Genomic DNA, 11,867 nt, shown 5'->3' with positions numbered 1-11,867 from the left:
AACAAGATATTTCATTCCTGAGTTTCTTTGGAATAAGGCTGGAGGGGAAAAAATGTGACAACTGTATGAATCAATTGAATAATATTCTTGTCAATCTAGTTTCTATCCTATCTAGGTTGGTGGAAAGAAGTGCATTCTGTATGAACTTTGTTGAAATTCAATGTGAAGAATTATTTAGACAGCAGTTCTGTAGTCCTTTTGGGGAGGAGGGACATCCTGGGGGCCATAGGAGAGGACCAGATCTACCCCTCAAGAGCTCTGTCTCTGCTGATACTGAAGCCTCCTTTTCTGATGTATCCAGCTTCTCCAATGCCCTGACCCAATGCGTGTAAAAATTCCAGTGTTGCCAGGGCCAAAAGCAGGTGGTGAGGGGTGTTCCATGAAGTTGCTTTGATCTGAAGGCTCCAGAATAATGTATGAAGCAACCCACTGCTGACTGCAATCCCATTCTCTTTGTGAGAGATCAGAAGTCACTTGTGGAACACATGCATTGGTCCCCTGCGATATCTCAAGTTGAAAAGAACTGAATATAGCAGAGCTTACAAACACTTCTGTCCTGAGGAGACAGTACTGTACTGGGTGAGCTTTAAATCGATTGATTTATGGGTAATAGATAATGCCAAAACCGAAGATTAATAACCCATAATTAACTACTGTTTCTGTGACAGAGCCGGTCCTACCATTAGACAGAGTGAGACAATCCACTCAGGCAGCAGTTGCTGGAAGGAGCAGCATCAGCATCCAGCTGTTACTCCTGAACCTCCTAGGCATTCCTGCTGTTGCCACATGACCTCTCCTGGACCCATCAACTGGTCTACTGTTTCAGGTGAAATGTGGGGTGCTATCCTGGCACTAGTGCTGAAGTAAGATTCAGTTGCCAATCCAGATGGCTTCTAGTTGTGGAATGGGGAAGGGGTGGAATCTTGTCCACCTCAGGCAGAAAATGTCTTGGGGAAGACCTGTTCAGTGAAACTTACTCCCTCGTAAATGTGTTTAGGATTGCCTCTGATTTCTAAACCTTAATGTCATGAGCACATTTCTTTCAAAACATTTGATATGCCTTTAGAAAGCACAAATCTGGTAAGAATTGTGTTACCATGCACAATCTTTCTAGTTGTATATTCCATCTCTCATTCAAGCTGTAGCGTTGAAAAGGTTTGCAACAGAAAAATATTGCACAAGGTAAAAAGGTAAAGGTAAAGGACCTCTGGATGGTTAAGCCCAGTCACAGGCAACTGTGGGGTTGCGGCGCGCATCTTCCTTTCAGGCTCAGAGAGCCAGCGTTTGTCCACAGACAGCTTTCCTGGTCATGTGGCCAGCATAACTAAACCGCTTCTGGTGCAACGGGACACCATGATGGAAACCAGAGTGCACAGAAACGCCGTTTACTTTCCCACCGCAGCAGTACCTATTTATCTACTTGCACTGGCATGCTTTCAAAATGCTAGGTTGGCAGGAGCTGGGACAGAGCAACGGGAGCTCTCCCCGTCGTGGGGTTCGAAACGCCAACCTTCTGATCAGCAAGCCCAAGAGGCTCAGTGGTTTAGACTCTAGGGGTTCCAGGTGCTTACCCACCCAGGGTTTGGTTTCCTCAGAATGAGGGGCACTGGAGACTTTATAATATCTTTATGATATATGGCTTATTTACATTTATATACAACCTGAGCCTATGATGGAGGGGCTCACAGTGTTAACACCCTAAGAATGTCTTGCTTTCCCCATTCACATAGTCTTGGATTGCAGCAGAAATCAATCGTGTCTCTCTTTCACAGGCTTCTGCCTGCCATCTGCTTCTATCCTTTAGCTCTCATACACAACTCTAGCTTTTTTTCAGTGAGGGAAATTTGTTCTTTGGCGCAGAGGTACTTCCTTTTTAACCTTAATGACCCATGCTTAGGCTATTACCAAGAAGCTGGCCTGGCTATTCCAACAATTGAATCCTTGCTAGATCCAGGAATTAGGAGGGACTCAGGCATACAGCCTAACCCCCCCAGCTGCAAACTCACAACTATCTATCTATCTATCTATCTATCTATCTATCTATCTATCTATCTAGTTGTGAGTATATACAGTCTCTCTCTCTCTCTCTCTCTCTCTCTCTCTCTCCTCTCTGATATCTTTATTGTCATTGTCCCCTTGCGGGAACAACGAAATTACTTGGTTGCTACATCCACTCAGATAAAGCATTCCGCATAATCCAAAATTACTTCAAAACCTAATTAAAAACAGTAAATATGATACAAAATAACAAGTAAAATAAGATGACTTCAAAGTCCAGACTATATATATAAAATATTCAGTACTTGAACAGACCTTTACTCAAAATTCTGCATGAGATATTAACTAATCAAGGCATGTTGACAGATGATGAACTATATCACTAATTGTGCTGCTAAGTAACAAAATGATTTCTACTCACCTTGTAAGGTACAGTACATATCACAATGTTTGGACTGAGATGACATGCTAATAGAGGATAACTGTGATGACTAGATAAAAATTTAAAACAGCACCTTTTCCGTCAATTTCTCAGCTTGATGTTTCACATTTGCGGTGCAGATGTAATGATTTATTCCAAGAAATCCATAACCTTAAGATTTGCACATTGCCATTTTCAGTCTCATTCTCTTCACATGCTGGTTCTTCATTAGTGTATGACTTTTAAGAATTTATGTTGATTTAGATTGCTTAGGCATTGCGTGCATCTGAATTTTTAGTATCACAGTACTTCTGGCACATTTTCCCTTTGTCCCTTTGCCATCTATTTTGCCATGTTGTTGCTTTTGAGTAGTTCAGATAATGGTTTAAAGGGAAGTACATTAGAACATAAAAAGAGCCTGCTGGATCGGGCCAATGGCCCATCTACCAGTATCCTGTTCTTACAGTAGCAGACTAGATGCCTATGGGAAACCAGCAAGTAGTAAGCAAGCAATTCTTTCTGTGTTAAGCTAAAGACAGAGGTACAACCCCATGGAATTGACTATATTTATTCATTAGTGTTTTCTGATTTGTGGAGGGCACAGATATATTATTATTATTATTATTATTATTATTATTATTATTATTAAAGTTTGAGTCACTTCCCATAAAAGCCAAGGAATAACTTTAAAAAATTAGAATCCAATTGGAACATAGGAAATATTTTATATGAAGTCAGATCACCTAGCTTAGTCAACACAGCATTGTGAAGAAAATAAATTCCTCCATATTTGTTAATTGACATTTGGGACAAAGTTGGTTTACATTCTAGAGAAAGTTAGAATCTCTGAACTCAATGGAGCTTAAATGCTTTGTAAACTCTTCTCATTTGATCCCAAAGAGAAGAAGGAGAGCTGTCCTAAACAGCTTCTCTCAGAGGACCACTTGAGGTGGGGCCAGGAATAGCATGTTGTGGAGCAGATTATGGAGCTGTAGGACTGCAAGCCTCCTCAAACCCTAGAAGTCCTCTCCACAAAAGGCCCTGTATATATGCCAGCCCACAAACTGCTGTACTTAATGCCCTTAATGGAAGGGATTAGGGGATGAGGGAAACAGGTGGCCCTGTTTGGAATTACAGGCAACCAAAGTTCAAATTGGTGATAGTGTGATCAACAGGGCCTTCCTGCAGGAACTCAGGACAGTATAGGGAGAGGCTGTCTTTCTCAAAGCTGAGTCCAAGCCATTCAAGGCTGTATACATTAAAGTCAGCACCTTGAATACGGCTTGGTGAAAAACAAGCAGCCAGTGCAGATGCTTCAGAAGTGGTGTTATATGCTGATCGGCAAATGAAATAGTCAGAACCCATAGTGCGGCACTCTGTCCTGGTTGCAGTCTCTGCACTGTCCTCAAGGGCAGCCCTACACAGAGCGCATTCCAGTAGTCAAGCTGGGAGGTTACCAAAGCAAGGATTACAGTTCCTGTCTAGGAATGGCTATAGCTACTGAACCAGCTTGCAGTCAAAGTAGCCACTGAACACCCAGCAACAAATTAGAATCAAGGGGTACCCCAGACTACATAGATGAACCTTCAGGTGGAGAGCAATCCCATCCTCTACATGCTGCCTACCTAATTCATAGACTTAGGTCTATGGGGGTGTGGAATACAGGCTGCAGCAGTTCTACCCGGGCTGGGCTTGCTGAATGTAAGTCATTATGAAACAATAGACAGTAGTTATCACCGCAAGAGGAATCCCCCCAGGTCTGTGCAAAACAGAGGTTACTACGGTGATGGGGAGGGTTGTGAGGTGACAGGAAGGAAGCAGGAAGCAAGCAGCTAGAACTCCACAGGGGGAAGGGGGGAAGCAGAAGGGCATAACCATCTTGAGAGGCTGGGAAAGAGGGACAGGGAAAGGTGTTCAAGATGCCCTGGACTGTGTCACTGTGGGGAAGAATGTAATGCTGTGAACTGCCTCCCTGCCCATGGAAAACTCTAGGTGTATATAGGTGCAAAATAAACCATTTATCTTAAAACACCATAACCCTTGGCCAGGGCTTTTTTCTTCTTCTTCTTCTAGAAAAAGAGGTGCCAAAGCTGGAACTCACAAAACAAAAAGAGGTTCTGGTGAGTTTTGGCTGGAAAAAAGCCCTGCCCTTGGCAGAGATTGGGGTGGCATATAACAGGATGCTAATAACATTATGTATGGCCTATGCCTTTTAAGACTTGAAGGATGGAAGCGAGGATACAAGGCAAGGCTAGTCAGCTGAATTTTAAGTATAGCTTACATGTTCATTAAGAGTCTAAAATGCCAAAAATTAAAATGCCAAACTGTAACATTCCCCTGAGGAAAAAAGTGTATGATTGCATAAAACTTTCCGACTACAATGAAAGTCTAAACGAAATATAATTATTATTGTCGGTTTATCACCTCAAACATGTTGTTGTAAATGTCATTATACCAGATGAGTCTGGTAACAGTTTTCCATTTTGTACTTTATTTGACAAGGTGATTCATTGTCTAGTGCAGTTTAAGATGTCAGTCCTTCTGGAAGGAAATGAGCAGTGCTGATTCACATGTGACTATTTCTCTATCGAAATATATGATTAAGCAATGCTTATTATTTAGAAATGGGTCTTACCCAACTGGCCTGAAATATGAATGTTTTTTTTCTTTATTGGACTATAATTTATCATAACAGCATCTATGGTAACTGCATGCGTTTCCCATCCCCTATGGGATTCCTACTTCAGACACCCAAAGTGTCAGAGTAGAGATAATTTTAATACTGCTCCTCCATATCATGCCAGGTAATTGAAATGATTTGTTTCTTGCTGATCACATCAATTCTTCCAACAGCATATAAAAGTACGGTACCTAATAGCTTAGTATTTAGTAACAGAATGGTAGTTCCTTTGCACTTCAACCAAACATTTTTACATTGAAGTGTGCTCTATTGATTTCACCAGAATTAACCTATGGACATTAACTTCATTTTATTTTTTTTAATATATTTTTTGTTATGCACACATCCAGAAAATCAACAATAATGTTGGCCTTTATAATGTTGGATGGGTCAGAGTATGAACTCCGGAGAAGTTTCTGGGAACATTGCCTAGATCTTATACTCCTGACCTTCCAACATTATCAAGATATGTATGTCTCATCCATATCTAGAGGAGCCCATAGTATCTTGAACTCTGAAGTATGAGAATAAACGTTTGCTTTTGAACTGAACAAATATTTGATGCCTATTATCATTGTGATAATTATTCAGGGCAAGACTGTGGCACTTTTCTCTCTATGTTCCTGCTCAGAATTGACCCTTTCCATGTGGCCTTTGTCTTATCCTCTTAATCCTCATTCCCAACTGTAACAAAGCTTTATGTACGTCCATGTGACTGTGTTTGCCTTTTGCTCATTTGTTCTTTCTCATTTCTCTCTCCTTTCCCTCTTTCCGTTGTTTTCCACGTTCCGTTTCATATTGTAACCTCCTTAGAAGCTCCTAGAGAGCTGTCTCTTTCTGCCTATATAACTTTGTAAGGGTCCATGCAGTGGCGGAGCTTCTGCATGGGGCGGGGCTGGCGCCCATTCTGGGGCCGTGGCGTGCCTCTCGGAGGGGTGGGGCACACCTCCCGGAGGGGAGGGGCACACATTCTGGGGGCATGGCGTGCCTCCCGGAGGAGTGCAACACGCGTTCCGGGGCAGGGTGCAGGTTTGGGGGGCGGGGCGGGCGCCCGCGATGGCACTCCTTGGAGCCCGCCGCTCGGGGCGGCCCGCCCCTACTGCCCCTATCTTCCTACGCCCCTGGGTCCATGTATGCTAAGGGTGCTGAGAGGGAGAAGAATGGTGGGCAGGTCAGCATGGTGTGGGCGCTGTGGTGGAGCCAACCTGGCACACCAGACTCTGCACCCACACTGTGCCAACCTTCCCAACTGTCTCATCCCTCTCAGTTACCAGCAGTGACCTCCGTGTGGGTAAGCCAGTTAAGTAATGCTGCACCACCTGTTCTGCCCTACCAGATGCTACTACAGAACAGACAATACTGGTCTAAGTGGAGAAATAGTCTGACTTTTTACATGACAACCTCCTTGTTTTCTTATGTGGCCATATTGTTGAAGAAGAGAGTTGGTTTCCAATGCCACACTTTTGGCTGCTTTCATATGTAGCTGCTTATGTATGTAGTTCCTGCCAGTCCCACCAGGCTTTCTGATCCTGTCATTCTCCATAGCAGTGAAAACCCACAGATTATTACATGTCATGGAAAGGACTGCGATATCTTCGTTCATCCCTTCTAGTCCATTTCGCGGCAATGGGGCTATGAAAAAATGGTGAATGACAGATCAGCCTTAAGTAACCTTTCATTAATTTCAATACCTTTTCATATCTATCACGTTATGATAGGAAAAAAGGTTCAAGCTGTGGGTATAAGCTCTCTCTCACCAAAATCTTTTTTCCACAAAAGTGTCTCTTTGGAAGATCCTCCACACCCCCATTTTCTAACACTGTTCTAAATAGATCAAATTCTGCAAGCTTCCAGTCCAGGGCCTAGTCAAGCATCCTATACTAAAACGAATACCACATAAATACAGGCATAAACATATTTTAAGAATGACTCCAGTGAGAGTTCATCTTGCATGGTCAATCTTACAGTTTACTCAAATACTTGGCCCTTGTGAGGAAATCTGTCATCTTCTTTACTCTCCAGGAGCTTATGCCAAAATCAAAATCCCCATGATACATTTTGCAGTACATTTGTGTAGCTGACATTCAAAGTAGGAGAAAGAATGATGTCTGGTATGAACCCAATATTCCACCTCCAAACTTTATCCCTCCTGTCCCTCGATGTGTACATGCATCACAGATGGTTTTACGTGAAACTCAATAACAGAAAGCAGTATTCTTCACATTGGAAAAGTGGAACGAGTAGGACAGTTCACTCTTGAGTAAGTTAATGAATGATGAGCTTCATTCGTATCATTATTCTATAATGACAACAGCAGCAAATAATGTTCATGTGGAGTGAGCGTAGGGCCTGCAATTTCCCCCCACAAATGGGACCAACAGCAGCCTCAGCATGTTTGTGATTGAGTCAGGTGAAATAGCACCAGGATTAGGGAGAAAAAGCTAAATGGTTCCTCCCTCAATGGTGCTATACCAATTAAGAAAGCAAAATAAAAAAATTCCTTCAGTAGCACCTTAAAGACCAACTAAGTTTTTATTTTGGTATGAGCTTTCGTGTGCATGCACACTTCTTCAGATACCTGAAGAAGTGTGCATGCACACGAAAGCTCATACCAAAATAAAAACTTAGTTGGTCTTTAAGGTGCTACTGAAGGAATTTTTTTATTTTACTTCGATCCAGACCAACACGGCTACCTACCTGTAATTAAGAAAGCACTTCTCCAAACTACTTTGAATGAGGGAAATTTGATGACAGATCTCCCTATTGTGTCAAAAAGGATATAGTAGAGTTGGAAAAGATTCAGAAAGGGCAACCAAAATGGTTCAGGGAATGGGGTAACTTCCTTATGAGGAAAGGTTGCCGCGTTTGGGAATTTTTAGTTTAGAGAAAAGCTGAGCAAGAGGTGACATGATAGAAGTTTATAGAATTATGTATGGCATGCAGAAAGTGATAAACAATTTTCTTCCTCTCTCGTAACACCAGAGCTCATGGAAATCTGGTGAAGTTGAGTGTTAGAGACAAATGAAAATACCTTTTTCACACAGCACATAGTTAAACTATGGGCCTTGCTCCCACAGGAGGCTGTGATGGCCTGCAACTTGATGGCTTGAAGAGACAAATTCATGGAGGACAAGGCTATCAGTGGCTACTAGCCACAATGCTATCCTCTATCTCCACTGTCAAAGGCATCATGCCTCTGAATTCCAGTTGCTGGGAATCACAAGTGGAAAGAGGGCTGTTGCACTCATGTCCAGTTTGCAAGCATCTAGTCAGTCATTGTGAGAACAGGATGGCGGACTAAATGGGTAATTGGCCTGATCCAGCAGATTCTTCTTATGCCTGTTTGCTCCTGCACAATGGTGCCTGCAAATTGCTAGAGCTCTGGATCTACACATTAGATGTCATCTGGGGACTTTAGGGCCAGGTATTGCCTTTGTATACAATGAGGAAAAGAAAGAAGAACAAAGTCTAACTGGGGAAGTTGGACTCCCTTTTGGAGGAACACATTTGTTGTTCACTGTTGCATCCAGAGTTGCAAACAAGTCGGTGTGCACTACCTGAAGCAAAGTGTACCATTGTAAACTGTGGTTGCAAAAAGCTGTTAAAAGTAAAATAAAAATAAATATCAGGGCAGACATATTTACTAGCACAGAACACAGAGAAAAAAAATATTCTTTTGTAATCAGATTAGCACATGAAAACAGTCCCTGTGCATAAGGGGAAAACACTTGTAAAAGACTTCTAGTGAGATATTGCCAAACGCAGCACTAATCAATTGGGACTGGCATGAATGTAAGAACCTAAGGGGACCAAGGGGCATTCTTTGATTCTTGCCACAATGTCAGCAGCTGGAAAATGCATCTCTTGTGTCCTGTTTGCCATGTTAAAACGCAATCCACTTTGGATTAAGTGCAATAGTCTCATCATCATAATACAAACAATAGTTAGAACACATTTGATTGAACTATTAGGACAATTAGGATGCAAGGATATTTTTGTGATTAATATCCAGTGGTGCCAGTTATTTATCATATGTGCAGAGAAAATCAACCTGGTGTATATTATTTTCCAAGCATAGATAGATGCTTTCTGGCTCACAGCTGCCCCCCCTCCAACCACATTTTTAAAACGGCAAGCTTTGTACTGGGATTTGAAGCCAAATGACATTATTTTCCTCAGGGCTCAATACAAGGCAGGGCTCAATCCCACCTTTCTGGGACTTGTTGTAAAAGCCAGGGGCCAGACCTGAACCATGCCAACTAAACCACAAAGCTGAAAGGTGATCTGAGGTTGCACAGAACTTATTTTCACTTCTCCCTTTTACAACATGATAAACCCTTTCAAGCCAAACCGTGTTGGCTGCTTTCATGGACATAAGAAACCTCTGACATTTCTACCATCAACAGTGGCCCAACCTGCATCAGAAATGGCACTTTGGCAAGAAAGGAGCTGTTCTGTTTTAGTTGAACCCGTGAAGGTTGCAACAGTAGGAAACCATTTAGTTGTGAAGTATAAACAAGCAGCAGACTGGAACCAGATTTGAGGTAATGCTGCTAAGGTGTGGGTAAAGAAGGGACTGGTGTAAGTGGCGAGAGAAGAGAGAGGCAGGCCTTCTAAGGCCATCATTTCTGGAGGGATCTACCCGTTTTAGTTAATTGATCAGCACAGGGGTTAAAAGAAAAGAAGTTTCCTAAAGGATTCAGGAGCCCCTACCCTGTTCCTTCACCCTCAAAATGTGTTTCAGGATCTTATTTAGTCAGCACTGGTAGAAGGTATCTTCCTCCATGGGGCTGAAAATTCCTCCAAGTGGGTTTGGAAATTTTGGAACAAGGGATCAATACAGGGTGATGTTATATAACAAAGTACATTTTCTACGCTACTGCAACTAATAAACATTCCAGCACTGAACATTAACCCTAATGTGATGTACATATTTATATATTCTTCATTTTCTAGCTGCAAGATCTCTGGTCTCCATCATATCTGCATCTTAAAGGCCAGTGGGGTGTAGTAGTTGTAGCAATTCTAGGACCTGGGAGTCCAGGGTTCGGATCCCCACTCAGCCATGACAGGTGACCTTGGGCAAGTCACATTCTCTCAGCCTAACCTACCTCACAGGGTTGATGTTGGGATAACCATGAGGAGGAGGAGGAGGAGAATGGGAACCATGTATACCACCTTGAGCTCCTTGGAGGAAAGGCGGGATAGAAATGCAATAACAATAATAAATGAGACAACTTTTTTTGAATGCAATGGCCAAGATGTTTGGGCAAATCTTCAGTGTTTGCCCTGCACATAGACTTAGGTGTCTTCATTATACATTCCTATGTTGCCTACACAGAACTGACCGGGACTGTATAAGTAAATAGATACTTATTAGAAACTGTATGCATTGCTTGCTTTTAAACAGGATTCAGGTAAATGAGAGCCAATTCCGAATTTTCCCTAGTAAACTACATTTATTATGCCAGTTCTAATTATCATGCAATCTAGTGGTTTTAAGGCTTATGTTTTCCACACCACTGGGCATCACAAACATTAAAGCATTTTATACTGTAATTATACATCAATGTTTACACTTGGTTATACATATATACAGAAATTATTCACACCTTGCTATTTCCTTCCTTCAAACCAACATAATTTTACTATGAAAGCAGCTTTTTAATAAATGTTATAAGAAATACAGCAAGGCACAATTTTTTAAAATGTGGTTTTTTTTTCTGATTTACCACCTCAAGAAGCATTGTAGAAAACCAAAATGTTGTACTTAATTCAGTAGAATGTTAACAGTTCTTAATATACAACACTGTGTAGTTGTTTCTTGAAGTGTTGCATAGATTAATCTTGTAAAATTAAAATGAAAGGATGCATGCGTATTTCTTTTGCGTAACTTCCACTGTATTGATTCAAGAGCATGTGGGACTTTTCCTTTCGCTGCAATCAAATAAAATTCCCATTCTAGAACATAAAATACTTTCAATAAACAATATGCATTATACACATAAAATATCAAATTTAATACATAAAATAGGAGAATAATTGACACTTACAATTCAGAAATGGTGATCCAGAATAATAATACATTCCGTGGAACTGCAAAATCATTTAAAAAACCCAAAAACTTTGTGGATGAAAAGTAAAAACAGAGACATACAAATTTGGAAGGGTAACTTGTTAAGAGGTAGCTTGGGAAATAAATCCATACGAAAGCAAATGGTTTTGTTACAAAGCAAAAGTGAAAATTGAAACAGGACCAGCATATGCATCCTGGTCACAAAACCAACATGGACAAATCACAGTTGGAAGGAAAATTTATCTTGGGATTCAGGTGTAACAAAAGGCAGTGACACAATGGAATTAGAGGTCACCCCAGAGTTTAGAGGATGAACCTGCACCTGAAATGCAGCCAAGATTCTAAAAGAAAAAGAAAAAAGGTAACAGCATTTACGAAACACAAGCCTGTTTCAGACCAACCAAAAATAACTATTCTATGACCTCATGCAAATGTACTTATATGCAAAAAAAATAAGAAATGACAGGAAACAATTTTTCACAGCCTGAGGTTGAAGTCACTATCAGAGAGATGTCTTTTTATTGATGTAGAAACCTCATTGATTTTTATAAAACAAGATTTAGTTTCAAAAGGCACAGGGGAAATAATCAAGCCTGACCTTTTCCCTCCATCCTGTCCTTTCAGGTGCCTGTGAACTTACCTTCTCTGCCTTTTGCAAGTGTACCAATCAATAGGAATGCATGACTCAATAA

The 11,867-nt window shown here is 41.3% G+C and overlaps 1 protein-coding gene across 1 annotated transcript in view; it reads right to left on the bottom strand.

Moving 5' to 3' along the window:
* Positions 1-10,542: 10,542 nt before the first annotated feature.
* AKAP6 (A-kinase anchoring protein 6) overlaps positions 10,543-11,867 on the bottom strand; it is a 257,193-nt gene continuing 255,868 nt past the window's right edge. Inside the window, exon 14 of the mRNA XM_088671516.1 lies at positions 10,543-11,516. The gene's annotated coding sequence lies outside the window, so the exon portion shown is untranslated. The remainder of the gene's footprint in view (positions 11,517-11,867) is intronic.

Source organism: Zootoca vivipara, chromosome 1 (genome assembly GCF_965207765.1).
Source record: "Zootoca vivipara chromosome 1, rZooViv2.hap1.1, whole genome shotgun sequence".
In the NCBI taxonomy this organism is placed as follows: Eukaryota; Metazoa; Chordata; class Lepidosauria; order Squamata; family Lacertidae; genus Zootoca; species Zootoca vivipara.
Note: the sequence above shows the minus strand (reverse complement) of the source record. Positions and strands in the feature narration are given on the sequence as shown.